A 15,301-nucleotide genomic window follows, 5' to 3' on the forward strand; every position below is an offset into this window, starting at 1 on the left:
GGTACAGGTGTGTGTAGAGAGATACAGGTGTGTGTAGAGAGGTACAGGTGTGGGTGTGTGTGTGTAGAGAGGTACAGGTGTGGGTGTGTGTGTGTGTGTAGAGAGGTACAGGTGTGTGTGTGTAGAGAGGTACAGGTGTGTGTGTGTAGAGAGGTACAGGTGTGTGTGTGTAGAGAGGTACAGGTGTGTGTGTGTAGAGAGGTACAGGTGTGTGTGTGTAGAGAGGTACAGGTGTGTGTGTGTAGAGAGGTACAGGTGTGTGTGTGTAGAGAGGTACAGGTGTGTGTGTGTAGAGAGGTACAGGTGTGTGTGTGTAGAGAGGTACAGGTGTGTGTGTGTAGAGAGGTACAGGTGTGTGTGTAGAGAGGTACAGGTGTGTGTGTAGAGAGGTACAGGTGTGTGTGTAGAGAGGTACAGGTGTGTGTGTAGAGAGGTACAGGTGTGTGTGTAGAGAGGTACAGGTGTGTGTGTAGAGAGGTACAGGTGTGGGTGTAGAGAGGTACAGGTGTGGGTGTGTGTGTAGAGAGGTACAGGTGTGGGTGTGTGTGTAGAGAGGTACAGGTGTGGGTGTGTGTAGAGAGGTACAGGTGTGGGTGTGTGTGTAGAGAGGTACAGGTGTGGGTGTGTATGTGTAGAGAGGTACAGGTGTGGGTGTGTATGTGTAGAGAGGTACAGGTGGGTGTGTATAGAGGTACAGGTGTGTGTGTATAGAGGTACAGGTGTGTGTGTATAGAGGTACAGGTGTGTGTGTGTATAGAGGTACAGGTGTGTGTGAGTGTATAGAGGTACAGGTGTGTGTGAGTGTATAGAGGTACAGGTGTGTGTGTGTGTAGAGAGGTACAGGTGTGGGTGTGTGTGTGTGTAGAGAGGTACAGGTGTGTGTAGAGAGAGGTACAGGTGTGTGTGTGTAGAGAGGTACAGGTGTGTGTGTAGAGAGGTACAGGTGTGTGTGTAGAGAGGTACAGGTGTGTGTGTAGAGAGGTACAGGTGTGTGTGTAGAGAGGTACAGGTGTGTGTGTAGAGAGGTACAGGTGTGTGTGTAGAGAGGTACAGGTGTGGGTGTAGAGAGGTACAGGTGTGGGTGTGTGTGTAGAGAGGTACAGGTGTGGGTGTGTGTGTAGAGAGGTACAGGTGTGGGTGTGTGTGTAGAGAGGTACAGGTGTGGGTGTGTGTGTAGAGAGGTACAGGTGTGTGTGTGTAGAGAGGTACAGGTGTGTGTGTGTAGAGAGGTACAGGTGTGTGTGTGTAGAGAGGTACAGGTGTGTGTGTGTAGAGAGGTACAGGTGTGTGTGTGTAGAGAGGTACAGGTGTGTGTGTGTATAGAGGTACAGGTGTGTGTATAGAGGTACAGGTGTGTGTGTGTATAGAGGTACAGGTGTGTGTGTGTATAGAGGTACAGGTGTGTGTGTGTATAGAGGTACAGGTGTGTGTGTGTATAGAGGTACAGGTGTGTGTGTGTGTATAGAGGTACAGGTGTGTGTGTGTATAGAGGTACAGGTGTGTGTGTGTATAGAGGTACAGGTGTGTGTGTGTATAGAGGTACAGGTGTGTGTGTGTATAGAGGTACAGGTGTGTGTGTGTATAGAGGTACAGGTGTGTGTGTGTAGAGAGGTACAGGTGTGTGTGTGTAGAGAGGTACAGGTGTGTGTGTGTAGAGAGGTACAGGTGTGTGTGTAGAGAGGTACAGGTGTGTGTGTGTAGAGAGGTACAGGTGTGTGTGTGTAGAGAGGTACAGGTGTGTGTGTGTATAGAGGTACAGGTGTGTGTGTGTATAGAGGTACAGGTGTGTGTGTGTGTATAGAGGTACAGGTGTGTGTGTGTGTATAGAGGTACAGGTGTGTGTGTGTGTATAGAGGTACAGGTGTGTGTGTGTATAGAGGTACAGGTGTGTGTGTGTATAGAGGTACAGGTGTGTGTGTGTAGAGAGGTACAGGTGTGTGTGTGTAGAGAGGTACAGGTGTGTGTGTAGAGAGGTACAGGTGTGTGTGTAGAGAGGTACAGGTGTGTGTGTAGAGAGGTACAGGTGTGTGTGTAGAGAGGTACAGGTGTGTGTGTAGAGAGGTACAGGTGTGTGTGTAGAGAGGTACAGGTGTGTGTGTAGAGAGGTACAGGTGTGTGTGTAGAGAGGTACAGGTGTGTGTGTAGAGAGGTACAGGTGTGTGTGTAGAGAGGTACAGGTGTGTGTGTGTGTATAGAGGTACAGGTGTGTGTGTGTGTATAGAGGTACAGGTGTGTGTGTGTATAGAGGTGTGTGTGTGTATAGAGGTACAGGTGTGTGTGTGTAGAGAGGTACAGGTGTGTGTGTGTAGAGAGGTACAGGTGTGTGTGTGTAGAGAGGTACAGGTGTGTGTGTGTAGAGAGGTACAGGTGTGTGTGTGTAGAGAGGTACAGGTGTGTGTGTGTAGAGAGGTACAGGTGTGTGTGTGTATAGAGGTACAGGTGTGTGTGTGTATAGAGGTACAGGTGTGTGTGTGTATAGAGGTACAGGTGTGTGTGTGTATAGAGGTACAGGTGTGTGTGTGTATAGACGTACAGGTGTGTGTGTGTGTATAGAGGTACAGGTGTGTGTGTGTATAGAGGTACAGGTGTGTGTTTATAGAGGTACAGGTGTGGGTGTGTATAGAGGTACAGGTGTGTGTGTGTAGAGAGGTACAGGTGTGTGTGTGTAGAGAGGTACAGGTGTGGGTGTGTGTGTGTAGAGAGGTACAGGTGTGTGTGTGTATAGAGGTACAGGTGTGTGTGTGTATAGAGGTACAGGTGTGGGTGTGTATAGAGGTACAGGTGTGTGTGTGTATAGAGGTACAGGTGTGTGTGTATAGAGGTACAGGCGTGTGTGTATAGAGGTACAGGCGTGTGTGTGTATAGAGGTACAGGCGTGTGTGTGTATAGAGGTACAGGCGTGTGTGTGTATAGAGGTACAGGCGTGTGTGTGTATAGAGGTACAGGCGTGTGTGTGTATAGAGGTACAGGCGTGTGTGTGTATAGAGGTACAGGCGTGTGTGTGTGTATAGAGGTACAGGCGTGTGTGTGTGTATAGAGGTACAGGTGTGTGTGTGTATAGAGGTACAGGTGTGTGTGTATAGAGGTACAGGTGTGTGTATAGAGGTACAGGTGTGTGTGTGTGTATAGAGGTACAGGTGTGTGTGAGTGTATAGAGGTACAGGTGTGTGTGAGTGTATAGAGGTACAGGTGTGTGTATAGAGAGGTACAGGTGTGTGTGTAGAGAGGTACAGGTGTGTGAGTGTAGAGAGGTACAGGTGTGTGAGTGTAGAGAGGTACAGGTGTGTGAGTGTAGAGAGGTACAGGTGTGTGTGTGTATAGAGGTACAGGTGTGTGTGTATAGAGGTACAGGTGTGTGTGTATAGAGGTACAGGTGTGTGTGTATAGAGGTACAGGTGTGTGTGTGTGTATAGAGGTACAGGTGTGTGTGTGTGTGTGTGTGTGTATATAGAGGTGGGTGTGTGTGTGTGTAGGAGGTTGGACTGGCTTGTAGTGAGTATTATTAGTGTATAGGGTGTCTAGCAGCTTAGGCTGATAGATAATGGTAGCTTAGCAGAGCAGCTTAGGCTGAACTAGGAGATGAGTGAAGCTCCTACAGTACCACTAGTGTCATATGCACAATGTCATAAGAAAACAATACACAGATATACTAAAAATAAAGGTACTTTATTTTTATGACAATATGCCAAAAGTATCTCAGTGAGTACCCTCAGTATGAGGATAGCAAATATACACAAGATATATGTACACAATACCAAAAATATGCAGTATAGTATTAGAAAACAGTGCAAACAATGTATAGTTACAATAGGATGCAATGGGGACTCAGAGGGATAGGGGCAACACAAACCATATACTCCAAAAGTGGAATGCGAACCACGAATGGACCCCAAACCTATGTGACCTTGTAGAGGGTCGCTGGGACTGTAAGAAAACAGTTAGGGTTAGTAAAATAGCCCACCCCAAGACCCTGAAAAGTGAGTGCAAAGTGCACTAAAGTTCCCCAAAGGACATAGAAGTCGTGATAGGGGAATTCTGCAGGAAAGACACAAATCAGCAATGCAACAACGATGGATTTCCAAACGAGGGTACCTGTGGAACAAGGGGACCAAGTCCAAAAGTCACAAGCAAGTCGGAGATGGGCAGATGCCCAGGAAATGCCAGCTGTGGGTGCAAAGAAGCTGCTACTGGACAGTAGAAGCTGAAGATTCTGCAGGAACGACAAGGGCTAGGAACTTCCCCTTTGGAGGACGGATCCCTCACGCCGTGGAGAGTCGTGCAAAAGTGTTTTCCTGAAGAAAGACCACCAACAAGCCTTGCTAGCTGCAAATCATGCAGTTAAGGTTTTTGGATGCTGCTGTGGCCCAGGAGGGACCAGGATGTCGCCAATTGTGTCTGGGGACAGAGGGGGGGTCGAGCAAGACAAGGAGTCCTGTCAGAAGCAGGCAGCACCCACAGAAGTGCCGGAACAGGCACTACAAAGTGGAGTGAAACGGTGCTCACCCGAAGTTGCACAAAGGAGTCCCACGCCGCCGGAGGACAACTTAGGAGGTCGTGCAATGCAGGTTAGAGTGCCGTGGACCCAGGCTGGACTGTGCACAAAGGATTTCCGCCGGAAGTGCACGGAGGCCGGAGTAGCTGCAAAAGTCGCGGTTCCCAGCAATGCAGTCTGGCGTGGGGAGGCAAGGACTTACCTCCACCAAACTTGGACTGAAGGGTCACTGGACTGTTTGAGTCACTTGGACAGAGTTGCTGGATTCAAGGGACCTCGCTCATCGTGCTGAGAGGAGACCCAGGGTACCGGTGATGCAGTTCTTTGGTGCCTGCGGTTGCAGGGGGACGATTCCGTCGACCCACGGGAGATTTCTTCGGAGCTTCTAGTGCAGAGAGGAGGCAGACTACCCCCACAGCATGCACCACCAGGAAAACAGTCGAGAAGGCGGCAGGATCAGCGTTACAGAGTTGCAGTAGTCGTCTTTGCTACTTTGTTGCAGTTTTGCAGGCTTCCAGCACGGTCAGCAGTCGATTCCTTGGCAGAAGGTGAAGAGAGATGCAGAAGAACTCGGATGAGCTCTTGCATTCGTTATCTACGGAAATCCCCAAAGCAGAGACCGTAAATAGCCAGAAAAGAGGGTTTGGCTGCTTAGGAGAGAAGATAGGCTCCTTCAGGTGTTGCTAGCCTATCAGAAGGAGTCTGACGTCACCTGCTGGCCCTGGCCACTCAGAGCAGTCCAGTGTGCCAGCAGCACCTCTGTTTCCAAGATGGCAGAGGTCTGGAGAACACTGGAGGAGCTCTGGGCACCTCCCAGGGGAGGTGCGGGTCAGGGGAGTGGTCACTCCCCTTCCTTTTGTCCAGTTTCGCGCCAGAGCAGGGTTGAGGGGTCCCTGAACCGGTGTAGACTGGCTTATGCAGAAATGGGCACCATGTGTGCCCATGAAAGCATTTCCAGAGGCTGGGGGAGGCTACTCCTCCCCTGCCTTCACACCATTTTCCAAAGGGAGAGGGTGTAACACCCTCTCTCAGAGGAAGTCCTTTGTTCTGCCATCCTGGGCCAAGCCTGGCTGGACCCCAGGTGGGCAGAAACCTGTCTGAGGGGTTGGCAGCAGCAGCAGCTGCTGCTGCTGTGAAACCCCGGGAAAGGCAGTTTGGCAGTGCCAGGGTCTGTGCTAGAGACCAGTGGGATCATGGGATTGCACCAACAATGCCAGGATGGCATAGAGGGGGCAATTCCATGATCTTAGACATGTTACATGGCCATATTCGGAGTTACCATTGTGAAGCTACACATAGGTAGTGACCTATATGTAGTGCACGCGTGTAATGGTGTCCCCGCACTTACAAAGTCCGGGGAATTGGCCCTGAACAATGTGGGGACACCTTGGCTAGTGCCAGGGTGCCCACACACTAAGTAACTTAGCACCCAACCTTTACCAGGTAAAGGTTAGACATATAGGTGACTTATAAGTTACTTAAGTGCAGTGTAAAATGGCTGTGAAATAACATGGATGTTATTTCACTCAGGCTGCAGTGGCAGGCCTGTGTAAGAATTGTCAGAGCTCCCTATGGGTGGCAAAAGAAATGCTGCAGCCCATAGGGATCTCCTGGAACCCCAATACCCTGGGTACCTCAGTACCATATACTAGGGAATTATAAGGGTGTTCCAGTAAGCCAATGTAAATTGGTAAAATTGGTCACTAGCCTGTTAGTGACAATTTGAAAGAAATGAGAGCATAACCACTGAGGTTCTGATTAGCAGAGCCTCAGTGAGACAGTTAGTCATAACACAGGTAACACTTTCAGGCACACTTATGAGCACTGGGGCCCTGGCTGGCAGGGTCCCAGTGACACATACAACTAAAACAACATATATACAGTGAAAAATGGGGGTAACATGCCAGGCAAGATGGTACTTTCCTACAGTGTGTGTGTGTATAGAGGTGGGTGTGGGTGGCAAATTATGCCCAGAACAAACGCTGCAGCAGGTGGTGATATATACACTTAAGGAGACAGAGAAAGGAGGCAGTAGGAGGACGCAAGACAGAGAAAGGATGACAAAGGGACAGATCGGGCCAGAGATGAACATGTCAGACCAAGGCAATGTTAATAAAAGAACCATGTTACACATGTAACTTTATGTATTTGGCTAGTTAGTTTGAAAATCTGTTTGATTCAAAGCGCATCTATCAGCAGGCACTGAATGGAATTAAAATGTTTAGGTTTAAGGTTCAATTTAAGGTTCAACAACAAAAGTTAATGGGCAAGGGAAAGGACAAGTTGAGTTTCGCGATTCTGTGACTGCTGTGTTTATGAATTAATTATACATTTATCGTGTTTGACAGTTTGTGGCATAATTTCACATGATTTGAAGATTTCACAGGAATTATCTTAGATAAAAAAGGACAAAAATAAGAGTACCAGAAATGTGCAGCATCATTCACCTTTTATAGCTAACCTTGCCCCAAATTTCTAGTCGCCATGACAAAGGTAAACCTCTGGAGAGTTGTTTTTGGACTGTCATGACTATGAAACATGTATTTCTCTCCAACCCCAAAATATTTCCGATATTTCATGGTTCCTTGTGTGAACTAAGAGTTTCTACAATGCATTTTTTGCATCAGTCACCCAAACGTGTAAGCTAGATAGATATTAACAGCCTTATATGCATAGTCAGCTAGTGATGGATAGACAGACATATTGATATAAATACAGACAATGACACAAAGCATACATAGAAAAAGATAAAGGTACAGACATTAACAGATAGATAGGTAGATGGATTATAGATCGGAGGGGCTGTTGCACCCTAAGCACTGCAACACTGCTGCCGACTCAATTACGAGCTGGCGTTAATGTTGTGGGCTGTTTCTCGCTGATCCAGTGGGAGACTTGTAATGAGGGCCACGGGAAGGTCACCGCACTGGCAGTGACCGAACCACAGGAGTTTGGCAGGCAGCCTTTTCCGCCCGCCAAACTTGTCATGAGGGCCTTAGTGTCTTTCAACCTTTAAGTCTTCAGTATTTCGCTCTGCCCCTGGCAGCTTTTTTACTTCCCCTTTATCCATCTCTGCAGATCGTCTGTCTTTTAATCACTCTTTATGCATGGACGCAGACCACCCCCCAATGCAGCCAGTTTAATGTATTTATTCTCTTCCAGCAGGTTTTGAGACCGAAGACTGCTGTTACAAAGGTCGTTGGTTTGTGTCCCCGACAAAGGCAACTCAGTCTCATCATTTAACAATACTGAAATTATGACCCTCTAAACTGAGCAATAGTAATATCAGATGTTCACAGCAGCTTGAATTCAAAACTGTAAAATAGGTGCATACCTACAAATATGTTTAAAAAAAAAAAAAAAAAAACATCTACAGACATCCACATAGGCAAAAGCCAAAATGCCTGCAAACACACATGCACCAATGTCCACAGACAGTTGCCCATCTATACGCAGTCCACGTGACAATCAGTCACTGATATACAGACCAAATGACATGTTGACGGCTTTTATAGCACTTCAGGAAGGCTGTATCAAAGTAGACCTACTAGAGAGTTGAAAGAATAAGGAAGTGAGGAATCTGCCTTATAAACAGCCTGGTTTTACTGAAAGCAGAGCAGTAGGTGGTAAAATAGCCTAAAGAATGAAAAAGTACAGCACAGAAGGCAGGAGCAATAAATCGAGGGAGAGGAAACCAACGGTGTGAGGGACAGGGCCCTATCACATGGTTAGAAATGGTAAAATGTTAAAAAGATGCCAGAGAGATCTGTCTACTAACTAGAACACATAGGCTGGCACAACTAAAGTTCCATACTTTATATTGTAAATGCTACAATACGCTTTATGGATATTGTAAATGCTCCAATGAGCTCCTGTGGTCGAATGCCCAAAGTTGCCTTAAAACAGTATGGTGAAGGTTACAGATCTTCCATGCTATATGTGCACCACTGCACATTATTGCTCCCCAAAACTCATTGTGGAAAACCTATCCATCCTGTCTCTCCCATATAGTGATTTAAAACTGTATTTCACATGTATTTTCATTTGCATTTTGATACAAGTATATATCATTTGCTTTGAAATCACATTAATACGGCAATTAAAAAAAACGATAGGGTAATACAACCTGGCTGGAACCTTCTCTTGATGTTGTTACAACATATCCCTGGCTACGGGCCTACCTATGTAGCGTTTGAAGGGTGGGGGGTGGAGCTGTTTCATACCCCACTTCCACTTCAAAGGGCATGTCTCCAGCACACACAAAGGAACCAGACACCGGTCATTGGTTACCCCAGAATTTTTAGAGCCTTGGCACAGGAAAGGAAGACGTTTCCAGAATCTGATGTAGAGGCAACCCAGGATGTCCCCCTTCTTCAGAGGCTGGCACCAGGTATAAATATTGGTCTCTCCGAACACCACTTCAGTACACTCCTGGACCTGTGGAAAATTTCAGATGGACAGCCTGGACCCCAGATGACTGCCCTGCTGCTACCAGAGGACTTCCCTGCTGTCTAAAGCCCAGTCTTGCTACTTGAAAGAAAACTGGGCCATCCCCCATAAACATTTCTGGTGGTACTGGGTTTAAGGGCTAGTTGGCTGTCCTGTATGAATTACAGGGGCATGGCAAACCACAGACCTTGATACCTGCACATTGGCTCTGTTGGATGGAGTCCTGAACACACCCCCTCCCAAAAGTAGTGGCCCCCATGTCCTGGACCAGTGGAAGTGGTGCTAGAGCTGCTGCTTCTGCCTAGCCCTAACACTTGTGACTTTTCTCAACAAACAGTGCCCTGAGAACCAACAGACCACCAGGATCTACCTGCCAGCCAATATTGCCAAGGATGCATAGCCTGTCTGCCTGACTTTGTAGAAGCTCCTACTAAGATTTTCTCCACAATTGCAAATGCCGTTAAGCCTGACCTCTCTGCAAATGACCCTTGTTAACTATCAGCAGCTCTTCTTGCTGGAGATTTGAGTTCCAAAAAAAAAAGTGAATAAGCCGGAAGGTAAAAACCTACCATGACTGTCCAGCAGCTCCAAGACACTGCCTCCTCAGACAATGTCTGCTACCTTGCCCCACTGAACCCTACCTTCTCATTAATTTATTTTTAAATTTTCTTTCAAGTCTGAAGGTAAGCAGAGTGAGCACAATCCACCTCACATCTCATCCATGCTCCTTCATGGTCAGCCTTATTACCCCAGTCTTGCAAAGACCAGATATCCGACATTAGCACTTTAATCTTTTAGGTACGATTTTTCACTAACAACTTTAAATGCCGTCGGTAGAACCAGAGTTAGGAATTTTTAATTTGTTTGGTATCATTTCATTCAATAAAATGGAGTATTTGTATACATTTGGGATATTTTCTGTTCTTGTGTTTTCACTTTATTCAATAAAACTTATGAGGAGCATAGCTGCCTCCAAGAAAGCATCCCAGCGCTAATGGCCCTAACATATGTACATGCTACGGTATCACCCAAAAGCATAATTATCAAACAGGTGGGTCTTCAGGAGTGTCAAGAAGGCATGTTCGCAAGGAGCAGAAGAAAGGTAGGAAGGCAAGGAATTCCATAGCTTGGCAGTCAATTAAGAAAAGGAATGGCCACCTCTTCTAGCCCTACAGATCCTGTGAACAAGTAGTGGTCATGGTCCATTGGAATGTGATCTCCCCTGACAATAGGGCAGCAGCTGCTTCCTCAGATAGCCCAGGAATCTTTGCTCACAGGCTCTGAAGGCAAAAATGAGAGATTTAAATTTAATGCAACTGCCAATAGGTAACCAGTGAAGACTCCATAACGAGGTTGTCCCTGAGACACGAGAAGTGATCTTCAAGATCAGCTAGCCCACTGTGTTCTGGATAATCTGAGCTATGGAGAAGATACTGTGCTAAGCCAAAGTAAAGGCTATTAGCATAATCTACTTTTAATTTAAATGTCAAAGCACAAGTAACATTTTCAGCAGTCCACTGGAATCCGATTAATCACTTTCCTAACTGTTCTTAACATGAGGAAGCAGCTGGCAGACCCTGCTTTAATCTGGGGATTGAATGAAAGAAGAATCAAATTTAATTCCTAAGTTTCTTACCACAGTGTCTGGATGGATAGTAGACATGAAGAAAATGACCTGGGCTTACCAGTGTCCAGTCTGCACATTAACAGTTTGCACTAATCCACTTCCCGACTGTCCTCAAGCAGTCTTTGAACACAGCCAATGATCCCAATTCATTTTCCTTGAATGATAGCATCAGCTGCGTCTCATCAGCAGAGGGAATAATGCTGATGCCCCATACCTTTACTAATTTGGCCAAGGGAGCACAATACAGATTAAAAAGGGTAGGGCTCAAAGCCGAACCCCGAGGAATCTCACAGGAAAGATTTGGCTGAAGATGTAAAGGGAGGAAGGAAAGACCCTTTGAGAGCGGTCCTTCAAATAGGACTTCCGCCTTGCCCAAGCAGTACCTTAGATACCCATTTCAGCGAGTCTGTGCAAGAGAATAGAGTGGAAGACCATATCGAAGTCCACTGAAAAAATCAGGAAGGACACCATGGCCATCAAGCTATGGTCAAAGTTGACCCTAATGAAGTCAGCAACCTCCAAAAGGGCAGATTCCGTGCTGTAACCCAGCTGTTCTGGAGTAAATTATTAAAATCCGAAAAGGTGGAAATTTGGCCATGAAAGATTTTTCCAGCATTTTAATGGCTGCAGGAAGTAGGGAAACAGGGCGGAAGTTGCCAAGCACCTGAGGGTTGACATTAGCTTTCTTCAGAAATTGAAGCAACATTGCCTCCTTCCAACTCTGAGGCACTGTAACTGCATCCACTTAAGCATTCTGCAGTTTAAGCAGAAGGGTGCAATTAAAGGTGCCACTGGCTTCAGAAAGTCAAGGGGACCAGGATCCCAGCTAGCCAATGAAAGACACATGACTGAACGGAGCAAACTTATCCAAAACGGGGGCCTGCAAGAGGATTCCAGGCACCCAATGAGCAGGAAATTGCTCATAAATTAATTGAATTTTATTATGAAATGAACTCAAAGTTCTTCTCACAATGCAACAGAAGTAATCAGTATTTTGGAGCGTGCTGGGTGCCACAAAAGAGCTTACCCACCTTATAAAAGGTTCAGGAGGTTTATTAGATGCTGTGGTGGTAGAGGCTGCAATAAACTTTGTGGTTTGTTCACCGCACTTTGAGGATTAAGCCCCATTTCGTACACAGCCTCTGGATCATGGAATTTCCTCCACCTATGTTCAAGTTTTGTTTTTTTACAATTAGATCTTTCCTTCTTCAATGCATCAGAGAACCACGGGGAAGATTGCCTGGCTCCCCGCTGGGAAACCAATCTCATAGGAGCAATACCGTCCAGTGTAGCAGATCTGCAATTGTTGACAAGGCAATTCAGTGCAAACTGTCCCTGTGGGTTCCAGAGGTATACTTTGAAGTGTCTCTAATAACTGAGAATCCGACAAACGATTCCAGGGCCTGGAGCGTCTCTGGAACAAGGGTTGCACCTGCTTAAAGCAGGCCCCAACAAGCCTAAATTAGACTAAATTATCTAATCAAGTTACTTTAAGGGTCAGATTCAACTGGATATTCAGGGAGTGAGATCATCAAATCCAAAGTGTGGCCAGCACCGTTTGTGTCTTGCGAAATACTTTACATGTTGCCACCAAGTTAAGTGTGACTGCTTTTGTGCCAAGCTACCACAGTGTTAAGCACAGGTTAATTTAGTGACTGGTTCACCCTGACAAGGACTATGGTTGTTGCTTAAGTAGGTTTTCATCCCCCTCAACCAATCACTCAATTTCTTACATCAAGGCTTAAGCCTTTCATAGCTCCATAGTAATAACATTTGCCACCATTTTTTAGCGTTCTGGTTTAACAGGCTTTTTTAAAAATGGCATTAGTTAATTCTGGATAAAAATAGCTTTGATTACGCCTCATTGGTAGGCTCTTGACTGACGTTTACAGAAGCTACTGTCCTATTACCAATAGTTTATTTCTCTAACAAATACTGAAGAAAATATGGAATTTTGGGCCCGCTTGAACTCAAATACCATTTCTAAGGACCTTGAACCCGGAACTCGTCTTTGCAGAGGCATCAACATGCAAGCAATTGGTGCACTACATAGATCCCTGGAGATAGTGGGCAAGGCAGAACCAGCATTAGTGGTCTTTCTGGACTTTACATCAGCCTTTGAGTCTCTGGATCATGCTGCGAGTTTGTAGTGGATGATGCATATAAAGGGGTGCCTGATAAGTCATGAGGCTAGTTCCAATCATTCCTGCCCAGCCACTACCTCTCCATGGGTTATACTACTCTGCAGGGTCCTCTTAAGTTTATGTACAACCCATTCTATTTTGCGTGTTAATTAGCCATGGTGGCATTTCACCATGCAAACAGCACACACGTGATCCTTCAAATAACTAGAGGTCAGCTACATCACTCAAGAATAGAGAAATCCAGATGGCTCAGCATAACATGGTCTAAAGGTAAATTGTGACTACATGCTTTGACAAAAATCTGTTTCACCGCAGTAATAGTAACCATTATTTCAGTTCACTAATGCCATTCAAATCTCTTTCAAAGCGAAAAGTCTGGGTCATGAGCATTGAAGTCTGAGTGTATTAAGTTGCAAAATGTATTATCTGAACTTGCAAGTGAGATCATTTATCTGAATCTAATTTTGAGTTCCCAAGGAAGTATATGGGCCCTAGGTTCTTTATTGCATCTTGCATGAAGGTGATGCCCACATTCCAACTCAATTAACTTTCAAAAGAGTGGATTAGTGAAAAATGGAGAATCCTAGGCTCAAATAATCAGCCAAAGCCATTAGTGAAACAAATGCACAATTAGGCTTCTTCCAGCTCTCATTGTATAGATTAATTCAATTGCTATAATAGCCATTACAGAAAATAAAAAGAAACATGGGAATCAGAAGCCAAGTTCATTTATAAATTAACAAATGCAGTGCACCTATAAGAAATTAACCACAGCACGTCACATCAAAAATAGTAAAATTAATAATAAGCCCAAATAAATAAAAAAAACAGGCGCCATCTAGCCCTCTGTAGTACAGCAGCAGGATGACCTCCAAATTAATGGTCTAACCCCTCCCACAAATCACATCTTTTATTGGGCCAGGAAAAAAAAAAAAGCCATGTTTTTATATATCCGCCCATTTAACCGACAGGGTTTATAATTTCCAAAACACATTTTTGCAAACTAATTTCATTGAACATGAACAAAGTGCAGAGGAAATAAAGAAGGGATTAAGCTTTGCACAATAGACTTTCTTCACATTGATAACAAAAAGCTCAGAACAACCTTGCAATGTTTCAACAGCACGCCACTGCAGCCGAGGAAGCTAGTGATATGTTGCATTAAACATACAAAGATAGAACTTGCCTGGGATTGAATTTCAAATATTATCTGAAAAGCAAATTAAAACAAATTCTTGTTCATACAGTTAAACAAGCACCTTTCATAATGTGGCCTAGTGCAGTCTGGTTATGCCAACTGAACCAAACCTTTGTTAAGCGTTATTTTTCTAATGGTAATTCATTTCTCACAGCCCTCCTTCTGATAACTGCAAATTATCTTAGATGTTAGTTAATTCTTTATGTTTAAGGATTTCTCCACCCCCCGGGGCCGGCTGAGCTAGAGGCCAAAATCCACAGGTAGGCACTTTGAAAAAAACACCTCTGTTTTCTGTGAAAAAATATGTTGTGTCCACGTTGTGTTTTGGGCCATTGCCTTTCGTGGGCGCTAGGCCTACCCACAGAAGTGAGGTACCATTTTTATCGACAGAGACTTAGGGGAACGCTGAGTGGAAGGAAATTTGTGGCTCCTCTCAGATTCCAGAAATTTGTCACCAAAATGTGAGGAAAATGTGTTTTTTTAGCGAAATTTTGAGGTTTGCAAAGGATTCTGGGTAACAAAACCTGGTCAGAGCCCCACAAGTCACCTCATCTTGGATTCCCCTGGGTTTCTAGTTTTCAAAAATGCGCTGGTTTGCTAGGTTTCCCCAGGTGCCGGCTGAGCTACAGGCCAAAATCCACAGGTAGGCACTGTTTTCTATGAAAAAATGTGATGTGTCCACATTGTATTTTGGGCCATTTCCTTTCGTGGGCGCTAGGCCTACCCACACAAGTGAGGTATAATTTTTAATCGGGAGACTTGGGGGAACGCTGGGTGGAAGGAAATTTGTGCCTCCTCTCAGATTCCAGAACTTTCTGCCACAGAAATGTGAGGAACGTGTGTTTTTTTTTAGCCAAATTTTGATGTTTGCAAAGGATTCTGGGTAACAGAACCTGGTCAGAGCCCCACAAGTCACCCCATCTTGGATTCCCCTAGGTCTCTAGTTTTCAGAAATGCACAGGTTTGGTAGGTTTCCCTAGGTGCCGGCTGAGCTAGAGGCCAAAATCTACAGGTAGGCACTTTGCAAAAAACACCTGTTTTCTTTCAAAAAATTGGATGTGTCCACGTTGCGCTTTGGGGCAATTCCTGTCGCGGGCGCTAGGCCTACCCACACAAGTGAGGTATCATTTTTATCGGGAGACTTGGGGGAACATAGATTAGCAAAACAAGTGTTATTGCCCCTTGTCTTTCTCTACATTTTTTCCTTCCAAATATAGGAGAGTGTGTAAAAAAGACATCTATTTGAGAAATGCCCTGTAATTCACATGCTAGTATGGTCACCCCAGAATTCAGAGATGTGCAAATAACCACTGCTCCTCAACACCTTATCTTGTGCCCTTTTTGGAAATACAAAGGTTTTCTTGATAGCTATATTTTACTCTTTATATTTC

The 15,301-nt window shown here is 45.2% G+C and overlaps 1 protein-coding gene across 2 annotated transcripts in view; it reads right to left on the reverse strand.

The window, feature by feature from the left end:
- OVCH1 (ovochymase 1) overlaps positions 1–15,301 on the reverse strand; it is a 1,177,845-nt gene that overhangs the window by 1,004,908 nt on the left and 157,636 nt on the right. The gene's annotated exons all lie outside the window — the stretch shown is intronic.

The sequence above is a fragment of the Pleurodeles waltl genome, chromosome 4_1 (genome assembly GCF_031143425.1).
Source record: "Pleurodeles waltl isolate 20211129_DDA chromosome 4_1, aPleWal1.hap1.20221129, whole genome shotgun sequence".
NCBI lineage: Eukaryota > Metazoa > Chordata > Amphibia > Caudata > Salamandridae > Pleurodeles > Pleurodeles waltl.